A 14,042-nucleotide genomic window follows, 5' to 3' on the forward strand; every position below is an offset into this window, starting at 1 on the left:
GGGAAAAATCCTGGATCCTTGTTGGGATCTGAGTCAATATTTAAAGGTCCAGTGTGTAAGATTTAGGTGAAAGGGATCTATTGGCAGACATTTCATATAAAATAATCCTAATGATGTTTTAACAACGAATTGTTGTTTCTTTACCCTAGAATTACCCTTTATATTTCAAAACTTTATATTTAAATTGGGAGTCCTCTCTGCGGAGGCTGCCATGTTTTTTACAATCCTCCAAACTGGACAAACTAAACACCTTTTGAGTTCTCAGGTATTTTTCATCATGCAAATTCACCATTAAATTCTACTCACTGTACCTTTAATGGGTTCTTTTGTGGCCCACATCTCATTCTTCCACCTAGGTTTGTAAAAATCTGTTTTTGTGGAGTCCTACTGAAAAAAACCCCAAAATAAAAACAACTTATTTAGTTAGGACTTTTCGTTTCTCTTTTTGGATCTTTTGTTGGACTCATTGTGTTTAGGTCCTTTAAACTGTTGTGTTCTTTGTGCTTGGATTTTTAGATTTGTGTCTTTTTAATTTGCTCCTCAAAAGTGACATCTTCTCCCTTTTGTTTATTGGCTCATGCCCTGCTTTATTTTGAAACTCGCATCATGTCACATCGATGGTCACTTCACTTCCTTTTTGTTTCCCACTTCCTTCATCACCTGCATGTTGATGTGTCACACCTGTGTCTCTCCCCACCCTAGTAGCACCTGGGTCTAGTTAACTTCTGCATTCATACCCTGTGCTCCCTTGTTTACATCCTCAGTTTGGTTCATTTCACTTTAGTTTTGTTCCACCTATGTTACCATGCTTTAGTTTTTAGTTATGATTACTTAAATTAGAGTTTTTAGACCTCTTTGACCAGCTTTTGTGTCTGTACCTGCATTTGGGTCTTTCTGCTCAACATGACACAACTAACCAACCAATGGACAGTAGTGAAAAGATGACCTGCTTGGTGGAGGTAACTATTGAAATTAACAATTGAATAAATTATTATTATAATCTGACATGTCCATAATGCCATGTTTATATCCTTTAGCCCAATGCGATGGCTGAATGAACAGTGCATTTGTCAAGAAGGGTTCTTGTTGAAGACTGAGTGAAGAAACGAAATGTCAATTATCTATTGGACTGCCTACTTGAGAAGTTTGTCTCAGGTTAAGTCATCCATGGCGCTGGAAAAGCACAGTGGTGGGAAGGAAATATTGCGGATTGCTTTCCTCAGACTCAACAGTGCTCCACACCAGTAATTCTATACACCACCGATGCTTCTCCTATAGATTTGGAAGTTGCACATTAGAGCCGGACTCCACAGAGCGATGAGTTCACCCCCACGTGCAAAGGGTAAGTTTACTATATGTTATGCTTGAACATAATAGATGAATGACAGGATGCTCCAATTAACATTGGATAATATTTATATATTTTATCATTTATATATTAAACACTGCAATATGCCACATAGCAGAATACAATAGAAAGTGAACATGAAATGAAATCTAATAAAACATTGGACACTAGGGATGTATGGCCATTAATGAACATACATTAGGACATTTAGGATTTTTCCAGTTTTGTAATAGTCTTGCAGCTTTGATAAAATGAACTTTTACTGAAATGTACAATGTAGCATTTGGAAATATTTCCAGATGTTTCCTTTACTTGCAAGATTATAATTATTTTGTGATTTCTGATGATAACTAAATACCCCCCACTCAAAAAACCCCCCAATTGTTTTTAATTCTGTCACCATTCTCACCAGTACAAAGTTCTTTGCCCAGTGCTTATTTTGGGATGAGTGAGGAGTAATAATGATTTAAATCTTGCAGGCTTCATGCATTATATCCATACACTCCTTGAGAAGGAGTCTTTTATAAACCAGATGAAATATAGACAATGTAAATGCGATGCAAGAGTTTACTCATAGACGGAACAATTCCCTTTTTACCAATATCTACAATAAAAGCAGCTATGGGATGGTATGTGGAAAACGAAATGTATTATGTGCTCACATCTGACGTCAAGTATGACATCAATATTAGATAAGATTAGAATAGCTAACTTGATTCGAGTGCCTTTGTTCCTCTGCCTCCTCCTGAGAGCGTTGTACCTGGTTAACAGCTGACTCATCGTGTATGAAGTTCTGGTGAGTAGGAGGTAGTCAAATCTCTCAATCCCAGCCTGGACTGTCGTGCAGTAACAGTTTCATATTGGCGTTTTATCATCCTCACCCCTGAAACAGTAGTCCCCCTGTGAAAAACTTCAATATGTGAAACAACAACTTTTCCCACACTGTATTGGCAGTTTAGTGATTACTATTACCTTATATAGTTAAGGGTAATGGAAAATAATCCACGTCATGTAAATCTAAATCAGATACATTTAACAATATTATAGACAATACATACACTTCTCAACTTGCTTATGTAACTGCTTCAGTTCAAGAAGCAGCTGGGTACTCATTCCAAAATACAAAGTACAAATATGACTATTTTGCAGTACTATAAATACTGGGGAAACAACTAGACCAACCACACACAGTATCACAGCAAGATTGTTTTCTTGTTTAATCCAGTAAAATGAAGATATTCTACATGTTGGCTCATATTAACTTGATGGATGGGTTCATTCTGCTAGGAGGAGGAGGCAGGGATCAAATCTTTGAACCTCTGGGAAATGAAAGACCCGCTCATCCTCCTGAGCAACAGCCGCCGCCTATCAAACAGGTATGCTACACACTAAATTAGTTAGATCGAGCTGAAATATGAACAAGGTTTTATTTTCAATGCTGGAAGGTTTTAAAAGTTTTTGTTTTTCAAAGAGCCTTCAAATTATGCAGAAGAGGACACTGCAGAGCGGACACAGCGGCTGGGAACATGATGATGTGTCATACGTCAATAAGGCTGACCCAACCGCTGAACCAGCTGCTGTGTAACACAAAATCTGCCCAACTCTTTATAAATAATGGCTCGAGAGGCTCCGTCCTACATTGGGGTGGATAAGATAACCCAGCATTTTTCTGTGGGAGGCATTGTAGGGTGGTGCTCTTCATTATTTCATGACAAAGTCTTGCTGGGGCTGCTGCCACTAAAACATTTTAATTTACTCTGTAACCATGATTACTATAGAACATCTGGATTTCCTAGAAGAGAGATAGATCCTCTGAAACCTCCAACTGATGGAGGGTGTCTGTACATCTATGTTGTACATCTATGACTGTAAAAGCTCCCTGAAGCTGTATTATACTATAGATAAAATTGACGTAATGACAGAGAACAAGATGAACTCCTGTCCAGAGGAGACATGGGAGTCATTGATGAACATAACATCCATTAGATGTGACACCAGCAATGTCGCGTGAGGACATTGTTACTGCATGAGTGCAGAGGTGTCTCATGGGTGAGCTGAGGTGTCCCCCCTGTAGTGCTCCATCTCACTTATTATCAATTAGGCGATGTAATGCATAGAAAAATGACCCCAAAGCGCCACCTGACTGAAGCTGGAGTGCATTGTATTAATTGCACCTAGTCCACAGTATTGATCCCTGAATTCTAGTATCTATACAAAAGTGTGGCTTAGTTTTTTTTTTTTTTTACTAAATAGATTGACAAATACTGGAATCCCTTGTGCACAGAAAAAAATATTAATCTCCAGGGCAACACTGGGGATGTGTTTACCACAATCCTTGAATGAGAATAATACACACATGAAAAAGACATCATTTACACTAGAGATGAGTCTTGAATGAAAGAAAAGGAGGCTGTAAACAAGCTGAAGGGACTGATTAAGTGATGAAGTGAGAGGATAGAGGGGAAGAATAACAATGAACCCGGTGGCACAGTATGAGGGTGCATGCTGATACACGCTGAGGTGCGTGCACTGTCCTCCAGTTGAGTTCAGGATGACTTTTTTTCCCAGTGCAGCATCCCTAATGATTCAAGCCGCAGAAGTGCTGAGATCATCACAAGTGTGCTTTTACGCAACACACTCGACTAAAGTTTAAAAAACACCCACGACACCCACAGAACACATGAGTCGACGCATGTCTGATACGCTGGGTTTGAACGAGATCTCTCCCCGCAGCTGGGCCGTGAAATGTCAGAAAATGATCGGACTGCAAAATTTTAATGTTCGTCCTAAATAACTTTACATTTACCTCAGGTCTCTCAAGAGCAGAAACAACAAATCTCTGTGCCCCAGAGAAAAAACCTTTACTGTAAATTATGGAATCATTCACTTTATATAAGTTTATACAGTGAAACGTGGGGGTGGGCGATATGGCTTAAAATGAATATCAATTTTGGGAAGGAGACCGTATTCAGCGTGGTATAAATTCTGTCTCGTGACATCTTTCCACATGAGTCTTGTCATATATGATGTGGAGGGACAGTCGTATGGTTTCTGGTATGAACTCCTCTGGCTCTGGTTGTTCACTCTTTGTTATGGTGTGGGTTGTCTCCTCGTATAATTGGTTTAATTTTTTACAAGGTTGCTTGTATTTCCACATTTGGTTATCATGACACGCCGACAAGGCTTACAGGCCTGAGCCCATTGGGACCAGCGCTGGATTCAGACACAAATATTTCAATGACATTCCAGTTTGTTTTGGGTTCTTTTACGTTGGCTGGGCAAACTACAAATTATATTTGTTACGCTGATCGTGTTTGTAATCAACAATAACCATGCATGTGATGAGCAGGCTAACACAAACTCAGTGCAGCTTACATTAACTGCATCAGGCTCTGGTCGGGTTCAGAAAAAAAACCAAACTGAAATAGGTTAACATTCGTGTTGGGCTTTGTGATACCTTATATGCCCCCTGCTGGTTGAGCTGTCACATTACCACCATAATTATGGTTATCATGTTATCTCTTCAGAGTTTGGCTGAATGAGATCTACCTGTTTAAGAGGAGGCAGGGACTCTCTCTCTCTCTCTCCAATACTGGTGTACTGTTTCTGTTTTTTCCTTTTCTGATGGGTCTGGCAGTCCAGTTTCCGTGGCTTTATTTTTGTTAGGTTTTGTTCATTCTTTTTAGTTTTTTTAATACTGTAGTTGGTTCCATGTGGCATTAAAACTGACCCAGGAGAGGTGCCCCCTCTTGTGGCAACTCAGCCATTTGATCCCCCATTCATACATCCCCACATCCGAAGTGTCCTTGGGCAAGACGCTCAACCTCAAACCGCTGTGCCGGCAGTGTATGAGTAATGTATGATTAAGTGCAGCACATATATGCTCTGTATGAATGTGTGTCAATGGGTGAATGACGAAACTGTACTGTAAAGCGCTTTGAGTGGTGATTGAGACTAGAAAACCATGATATAAATGCAGACCATTCACCATCAGTTGGGCTGCTCCCTTTTTACCACGCACCAATGAAGGCAACGGCTGATATAGCAATTGTTTCTAACTTTCAGTCAGGAACACTTTGTCATGATTTAATGGGAACACAGTTGTGCTTGGCGTGGATAGCTCCATTCTTTGGATGTTCCCTTGATTAGCCGAGCGGCATTCTAAAATAAAACAGGGAACACGTGCAAAACCTCCAAGTGGGCGTAAGCAGGCAGGATACATTTGTTCAAGATGAATCCAATTACCACAACCATTTTTTTGGGGGGCCTCAGTGCTAAAAGGTGGAGGCTGGGGTGGTGGAGGCAAGTTGCTGCCAGCAGGGCGTCGGTGGCAGTGTTGCTGAGCAGGAAACAGTGCGGAGGTCATCGTTTTTAAAGGGACCGCTTTGGTGAGAGAATGGGCTGTGATTGGTGGGTGACTGACAAGCACCAATAAAACCTAGTAAACCCAGTAGCTGACAGCTTATGACAGCTGAGCACGTGACTCTGTGTCCTGCTTGAAATAACGCAATGCTTCATTTTTCAATTGCTATAAGGACACATATTCAGAAAAACTGAGCATTAGAGGAATATAAATGCTTTACTTTTTATGATTAGGTGATTGATTTATCACAGTGATGAAGGTATTGCACAATGCGAGTTGCGGTGCACTATCACACCGGAAATGACTATGACATCCGCGAGTATCGCTGACCCCTAGCATGATGACAAATCAAGTCTTATGCTACGTGATATTTGTAATATCTGATTGGATCAGCCACGTTAAATGTATTTATTTTCAAGCTAAGCGCTGCATTCTTTTAAAGTCACTCTATGATCAGCAGCTCAGAGGTGCACATGTTTACTGTAAATTTGTTATTCCCTACAGAGAATCACAAATTGCACACTTGGGGGAAGTGATGTGAACATTCCCCTCAGCACACGAGCCCAGAGCATGTAGTCACATTCATTATGGCAGTGATAAAGAGTTAAGTCAACGTTCAATAAATCTTTTTTTTTTTTTTTTTTGCATAAATCAATACACCATCTGCTTTACCTTTCCTGTCACATACAAACCAGGTACATACAATGGTTATGGCTTCAGCTAGATTTCAGGGCCAGTGAGCCAGAAGATTAAAATATCGACATTAGTCATTAGTTTAACTTCAAACATGCATTTGAAAGATCATGTTGAACATCCTCTTGGTATTTTCTTTCAGCATCCAGCATCGCAGAGTGAAGAAGTGTGCAGTGTACAGAAAGGGTGACATGTAGCTGCAAACAGTGCAAAACATTTCTGCCAAGTGTTCCCAGGGTCAACCTAAAACACAGAGTAAATCAATTTTCACCATGATTGTGTGATTTTTCTACCGCGCTCTTAAAGCCGCAGTGAGAACAATGCAATTCTATTTGCCGTTACAGTGCTTGTTTCCCTCAGCTGGCAGAGGATAAAGGTTTTTTTTTTCTTGAAAACACATGAAAAGGTGGAAATGTATGTTTCCCTTCTCCGTTAAATGCAATGTGGGCCAGTTACCACAAACAAAACAGCAGGCACATTGTGATTAAAATGCACATCCTTTCAACTGCAAAAAAGGAGAGAGCAGACACTTGTGGTTGAGATTACACCAACATGTAGGAACATCTGCATGAATTTTCACCTCGCAGCTATTCATCACACCTAGAACACAACACACACAAACAGGAGATTGAAGATGCGCCCGGACCGAAGGGATGACAGGTGAAGCGTGTAGCGTAACATTTTCTACATTGGAGAGAGATGGGGGTGGTTATAAGAGCGAAAAAGAGGAAAATTGGCAGGTGGACAGTACAGCACTTAGCCTCGGGAGTGATCACAGTCACCACACTGAGATAAGACTCTGAGAGGTCAATGAGGAAAATCATTAGCTGACAAATAGCCACCACTGTAATGTCATTATAAACTCGGGCTGTAGAAATCTGAGGGTGCATACAACACATGAAAAGGAACAACGGCAGAGACTTTGAAAATTCTTCCCAGTGATAATCATGCACGTCTCACTTTGAGATGGTCATTAAGTCGCACTACACAGATGTAAATGGGAGACCACGGCCGTTGCGGTGCTTTCATTTATGATTATAAGCTCTAATCCTCCATATTTCCAGGCTCAGAGCTCTTACTGAAGGGAAGATGGCCATTAGTGTGAGGCCAGAATCAGGCTGAAATTATTTTCTCCTCTCGCAGTTTGTGTTTTTCCAAATCTGCTTTGTGTTATAATCACACCAGGTGAGACACACGAGCTGTGTCTCAATTCAGGGGTGGTGTCCTCTGGAGGCTGCATCTGAAGTCTCAGACTGCTCAAAATGCAGCCAAAAATGTGTCCTTTCATCACCAAAAAGCGAAGGCTTCCACCCTTTTCGGCCAACCGATCCCATGATTCATGGCACTTCGGTGACAACCCGTGATTGAGAGAGTTAATGACGGCGGCAAAAGGACGAGACCTCCGATGCTTGAGTATTATGTTTCAACTTAACAGAACAGAAAACTTTCTCCCGATGTCCAACTGCAGTTCTGTTGCTAGGGCAACTACAGTAAGGGCAGGATAAGCTAGTGACACCGATCAAGGAAACTCTCCGTTGATCAGACTGTCATTTCAGTTCTTATCGCATTTATTTATTCTCAAAATTCATGCACATAAAAACACAAAACTACTCTCAGGAGGAAGCATTTCTACTCTGCATGCACAACAGCAAATGTGTAAGCATGGGGCAGAGACGAGTGCAAACTCACTCTTCTCTATATGCACTCAAACCTGCCCAACATCTCCTGACACCCCCTTGCTTGTCCAGTGGAATTTGTTGACTTTGGAGGAGGGACCATGGCTGATAATCTCCTCCTTTGATTGATCACTTTGAACACTCCAGTTCTTATCTCTGATCTCCTAACCCCTTCACTTTCAGTCTTCTTTGCAAATGTTCAGACTAAATGGCATGGTGAGGCCCTGTGAGAGCTCACCATAGTCAGTGCACCTCCATGGTCTTGTTTACACGCACACATCCACCTCTGATTGAGGATTAATGTTTTCATTTGCTCCTATTGTTCACACCCCCCATCACCACTGCTACACCCCCTCCTCTCCATCCATATGTCCTGTCCCTTTGTGTTGCTGTTCTCTGTAGCCTGTAGCCTTCCACTATCCCTGTCTCCTGCCTTCCTGTCCACCCTCAGCTGACTTTTAAATGAGCAGAGCGCCCAATGGATATATCACTAACTCCATTAAGCAGACACTGGTAGCCTGAAGGTGCAGCATGGTGTGTGTGTGTGTGTGTGACTATGTGCCTTGTGTGTTTGTGCGTGCATGCATGCATGCTTGTGTATATTGGTGCAGTGAATGTGCATATGGTGAAAGAAGGAGGGGAGAGAAGGGCAGAGACTGTAGGTAAAGGGTGTGCAATTGTGTGTGTGAGTATTAACTACATGTGTGGGTGGACTGTGTTTACACACCACTGAGGTCAAATTTGCAAAGATTGAGCATAAACGCCCACATTCCGATTTTCCATTCATCTAAGGTACAATAGCCATTAAATCTCTCTGCCTGCGTGTGTGTGTGTGAGAGTAATAAATGTGTGTGGGTATGAAGCAGCACAAACATGAATCTCAAATAATGTAAATGAGTACATGAAAGATGGTCCCATGATTTATGGAGCACCTCAAAACAACCCAAGGTCTGGCAATCCATCATATATAATATATTATGTTTATCTGTCACAATAGACATATATCCCTGGGGGGTACTGAATAAAATCTCCTGTGTTTTTGCTTTGCTCTTGGGAATTCCTACATATCGCCAGTAGACACTCGAGGAGACTTGAACAGAATGGCTCTACAACAACGAAAGTCTCCACAGAGAAGCCCCACACTATACCTGTTTCTTTATAGAGCTTATCAGCTTTGTTCCTGAAGTTAAAATCCCATTCATTTTCAGAATTGAGACTTTGATTTATAAGCCATAATGTTTTAACTTAGCAACGAGATTGTGAAATCATGTTTTATGTTTGTATCAACTGCATTTCAAGTTGTAATGGTGACATCACTGATTCACCTTCCAGTTACTATGGAAATGTTTATTATGGCTCTGGAAATCATGTTGGCTACAATCGTATGGTTCAACATTACGTTTGACACAGAGCAAGGAACAGAGTGTCCAGAGGATGAAAATTATTACAACCAAGTTAAATTCAAGAGGCGCTGCAAGTTGTCCAGAGGGAATCTTTCGCAGTGGTTTATGGGATGCGTGGTTCCATCACATAATTATACATAATTATATATAATTGACACTTTTTTTTGTTGTTGTTGCTCCAAATCAATTGTTTCATGGTCACAATTCAAGGCTTAAAATTTTAAAATTATTTTCTAAAAAGTTAATGGGACAATGAATGGGAAATTTACCCAACTCTGGCTACAATTGCCCGTTGACTCCATGCGTTACTGCAAAGTGCTATGTCTTTCATGCATTCAACTGATTGCCTCTATTGCCACATTACACGTTTCAAATGTTGTGGCTGGAACCAGACAGAAATGAAGAGTCTCCATGTGCTTGTGCGTTGCAGAAGAATTTCCCTTTTTCGGCCCCACCTCCAGAGTAGCTGTAATTTTAATTTTTTTAACCAAGAGAACAGAACAGTGGTTCCACTCACAAACCAACTCAAGCACAAAGCAGCTATGTCCAATTATGGGAGGCGCAAATTAAAAGTGCAAATTGCAGTGTAAAAATCTCATAGTCAAATTTAAATGTAAAACTTGAGGCCAGGGTACGTGGAGCATTCTAATGAAGCCACTGAAGGGGATTAATATGCTTGGTAATTGCTGGATCTCTCCTTTCTCTCCAAAGCCCTTTTTTAATCAACAGTCCACTAATTACTAAACCTTGAGGTGTTATGAATAAAGAGCTGTTGGTTTCAAGAAGATGGGTGGACGAAAATGATACGAAAATTTGGTCTTCCCCTCCCCGGTCTATAAAAAATGGTTCTTCTTGATATTACAATAATGGAAGGTGTAGCAGGGGTGAGGCTGCAAATTCGGGGCCTCGGAGAACAGCTTAACAACAACTCAGACACAATAAATATCTACCATCCCTGGTTTGTTACAGGGCCTCTGTCCAGCTCTCGGCTCCCTAAATCTTTGAAATGTTCAGCGGTGTCATATTACCATGTTTTCAGGTCTCACGGTTCTTTGAAACAGTTTGGAGAACTCTCTAAATCGATCTGTTTATTCTGCTCCGTGTTCCCGAAGCCGCAATGGAATTTTACGTCAGCCTTGGAAGCTGACAAATCACCCTTGAAGGAAGATACAGTGCGGACTAACACTTTATAGTGCAGAAAAAGTAGGGGTGAGTTATACCAGGCATGCTGGAGAGGCTTGTGCATTATCTCTCATTGACAATGCACTTGCAACATTGGGATGAGCACAAAATGTTCCAGATGAATGTGTGTAATTAGTAGCCATGTTGAAAAAAAAAAATCCTGATTATTAAAAAAAAAAGTAAAAGGTACAAAACTGTGAATCACAAGTTTTGAATTTAAATACAAGTCTCCGCGAGCACTATTGTAAGAGAGACTTAATCATCAAGCTTAAAATTCTGTCTGCAGTGCCATTAATTCCATGGTTTACAGTCAGAGGTTTAAGCTTTATAGAGCTCATTAAATACACTCAGCTGTAGACAAGCTCTGTTTGAGTCTGGAAGAACAAAAATACATATATATGGGACCAGTGTACATAAAACGAAAAATAATTACGGCTGTTTCAACCTGTGTCAGGGTTTTCTAACAAAACTTTCAGGCACAGTTTATCCAGTTTAATCTCAGTGGCATGAATAACAAAACTCCCCTTTGATTGCAGACACACTCCCTCAACAAATGTCTTAGGTCTGTTTCCCACAAACGCATATTTACCGAACAAGTCACCTCTCTACACACAGTTATAAGATGATTTACTGATCACTCAAGAGCAAAAGTAAGTAATAAGTTAAAGTACCTTACTCAGTATTGAGGTAATCCTGCATACAAATGCCGCCACCTTGCCCATCATGCTTTTATCAGAAAAATTAACACTTGAACAAACACCAGTGTGGTAAGAACTGCCTAAAACCATCTTAAGAGTAAATTTGATGTGTAATTTTACTTTTTAGTTTGGTCCATCTCCCATCGATTCACATGAAGGAGGCAGGATTACAACCTATACTGCAGCCATTCACAAGGTGGCAACTAAACTCCTTGGCTTTGCTTTAGGGGAGCAGTCATGTCGTCCATCTTTTGGTGCGGGATTCTCAAGTTTATTTGTACGTTCAGATTCAAGTTGTCTACAAAACACACCTCTCAGGTTCATAAGGCAACAGTTAAAGGCAGTAATGAAAGTGCCTGTGGCTTTTGTGGTCTTTTAATAAGCCTTCAACACTGTAGTCTCCTGGTTGACTAGACAATTAGTTGTTCATATTATCTCATCCATCCAAGTGGTTCACGGTTGGCTAATCAGCAATGTCAGTTTCATTAGGTGAGAAACATATTCAGCCTTCCAGGATTGTTCCATTATTTTAGGGTCAGTTGTTGTCAAAGACGTTGTTGCTGTGGCTGTATTTTCTTACAAAAAAAAAACGTTTGGAACATGCAAACCATTTCCACATGACAGCTCGACAATGAACATGACATATAATCAAAAAACAGTGATCTAACTTGTTTGCATTAAGATGCTCCATCAGCTTTCATTCACTCTTGATTCACACATCTCATCAAGTGTTATGCTGCTTTTTATGTCTATTCATGACTAAATTAGGATAATAGAGGCTATTCAGGTATAGAGTGCATAGAGAGCGCTTTAGTTAATCTAGAGATGCAGAACTTGCTTTGAATGGTATGTTTTTGATACTTGTGTGTCTGCTGTAGTGTTCTATGTCTGTTCTAAGTTTTTTTGAACTTATATCACTGCAGAGCTTTAAACATGATCCTAGTGCTGCTTATCTCCACCATCTCCACCAGTTAAATCATTTCAACGGCCCAATTCTGTCTTTTCCACCGTTGCCCACGTTCTTGCTCTTGGCTTGCCGCATTGTCTCCTTTCACATTCCCATCACAGAGAAGGGGCCTCTCATTGTGACAGCTTGAAAGCATTTATGTGTTTTACTCATTTGAACGCCCACATCAAAAATCCTTTTATGTATGCATTCCATGAATGAAATCAAATCTAAATGAAGTCGACATCTTTTGATTAGTTGAACATGACAGATGATTGTGACTTTGATTTGACTGCCAACTCCCTTTTTTTTTTGATTCCCTGCACTTGAGACAACCTTCGTTTTCGAAGTCAAACAGCATTGGTCTCATAGTAAGTGTCCACTCACCGACTGTATTTGAAAGTACCTGTATTACTTCCAGTTGATTCCTTGTGTATATACAGTCAGTGCAGTATTATGTTTTTGGTCTGCGGCTTAATGGATTAACAGTAAAGCAGATGCAATGGGTTAGTTTTTCTTTAGTTTGCTTCACCCCCTCAAGTTTTGGCTGAAATGTCTCTCCCTGGAAATTCTAAAAATACCAGTGGTTCAAATAGTGTGTGTATGTGTGTGTGTGTGTGTGTGTGTGTGTGTGTGTGTGTGTGTAGACTGGGGTTGAGGCAGCTGTGTATGGCAGGATTGGAGAGGATGCGGGACGTCTCTAAATTGTGGAAGATGTGGAGGTTCAGGGGTTTCAGGGGGCCACCCACCTTGGACAAGAGAACTTTAACCATCACCAAAGGTTGGCATTATGAGCCATGTTCAACCCATAAATGTTGCAAATAAATGTGATATCAAATGCAAAGAATTATGATAAACTTTTTTTGTTTTGTTGGTGAAACACTCATGTCGCTAAATGTACAGCATTTATTAGATCAAATTGAAACGTGATATTAAAGCATCATACATGTGTTTCATCTGTGCATTTTCTTTTCTTTTAAAATAGCTTATGACATTTAATGAAATTCAACACTTCTGTATTCTAATACTGCTCTTAGTTTTAACTGAGTAGTTTGTAGATTGGCTTTTTTGAAGCTTGTGTACTTGCATGATTGTTGTAAGTCCCTCTGGATAAAAGCAAGTAACTGGGTGACTCATCAGAGATAAAGATTAGAACAGAACGATCAAAAACATTGTGACAGCGGTTGGAACATACTGACGTCATGGGTCAAGTTTCCCAAATGTGTCTCCGGAGCTAGAGCAGGTCGTCCGCTAACCAAAGGGTTGGTCGTTCGATCCCCTGCTGCTCTAGTCTGCATGTTGACGTGTCCTTGGGCAAGATACTGAAGCCCCAAATTGCCTGTGACGGTAGTGCTGGCAGTGTATGAATGGTGCGTGATAGAATAAGCGCTGTGCGTAGAAGCTCTGTATGAATGTGTGAATGTGATTTGTACTGAAAAGCTCTGAGTGGTCGATAATATAGTCAATTCCCATAATGCATCTCATGGTTTTTTTTCTTCTTCTTTATAATAGCGTTCTCTCTTCCTGGTCAAGGCAGAGAAGGTACGTCTTTCCAAGTCTGTACCACAAGTGAGTGATGCAGCTTTCTAATAAAGCTGTCATCTTGTGGTAGTTATTTCTTGAGAAAACAGCTATGACACATGTCGACTATACTCATTTTGAATTTCCTTAGAAAGCCGACCATATTGACATGATTATACTAATGAATACAAGGAATGTTGCTTTGATTTGAA

At 40.5% G+C, this 14,042-nt stretch overlaps 1 long non-coding RNA gene across 1 annotated transcript; it reads left to right on the forward strand.

Moving 5' to 3' along the window:
• The first annotated feature begins 667 nt into the window (after positions 1–667).
• Positions 668–13,241, forward strand: LOC138405388 (uncharacterized). Its single transcript, XR_011239123.1, has 4 exons — positions 668–959; positions 1,279–1,342; positions 2,636–2,724; positions 12,957–13,241. It is a non-coding gene; the product is annotated as an uncharacterized lncRNA (long non-coding RNA).
• Positions 13,242–14,042: the final 801 nt, after the last annotated feature.

The sequence above is a fragment of the Paralichthys olivaceus genome, chromosome 18, assembly GCF_024713975.1.
Source record: "Paralichthys olivaceus isolate ysfri-2021 chromosome 18, ASM2471397v2, whole genome shotgun sequence".
NCBI lineage: Eukaryota > Metazoa > Chordata > Actinopteri > Pleuronectiformes > Paralichthyidae > Paralichthys > Paralichthys olivaceus.